This window comes from Sinocyclocheilus rhinocerous, unplaced genomic scaffold (assembly GCF_001515625.1).
Source record: "Sinocyclocheilus rhinocerous isolate Xijiao unplaced genomic scaffold, SAMN03320098_v1.1 scaffold1254, whole genome shotgun sequence".
NCBI lineage: Eukaryota > Metazoa > Chordata > Actinopteri > Cypriniformes > Cyprinidae > Sinocyclocheilus > Sinocyclocheilus rhinocerous.
The window spans coordinates 294,310-294,744 of record NW_015643643.1 but is presented as its reverse complement, the minus strand read 5'-3'; the positions used below and the strand labels follow the sequence as shown (position 1 = coordinate 294,744).

Below are 435 nucleotides of genomic sequence, written 5' to 3'. Positions count from 1 at the left end.
TGATTGTAATGACTTATACTGTGTTTTTACGCTTTGCGTTGCGTATTGCGCCGCATAAACATAAAACCATGTCTGCATTTCTCATCGGAGAAATGACAAACAACAAGTGCTACTCTACACTGCTCAAACTCATCGAATCATCAGTGGCAAATTCTTTAAATATAAAAAACGTAATTACAGGCTGTGAGTCAGAAGCGTCAGACTGTCCTTGCAAAGTTGGAACTGCCCCACTTTACAGAAACATTATGTCCTCTTTTGCCAAACAAAGTAGTTTCGCTTTCACAATGAAACACAGCGGCTTGAGTGAGCGGCGCCCGGCGGATTCGACGAAGGAGGCTTGCGGCAACCACATGTGATGACCCCGGGTTGGACTCCGCCTCGTCCACAGTGAAAGCTGATCCGGCGATCCACAGCGCGAAGTTGATGTTTTTCCTC

At 46.2% G+C, this 435-nt stretch overlaps 1 protein-coding gene across 8 annotated transcripts in view; it reads right to left on the bottom strand.

Moving 5' to 3' along the window:
- Positions 1 to 435, bottom strand: part of lmo7b (LIM domain 7b) — a 48,926-nt gene that overhangs the window by 31,128 nt on the left and 17,363 nt on the right. The gene's annotated exons all lie outside the window — the stretch shown is intronic.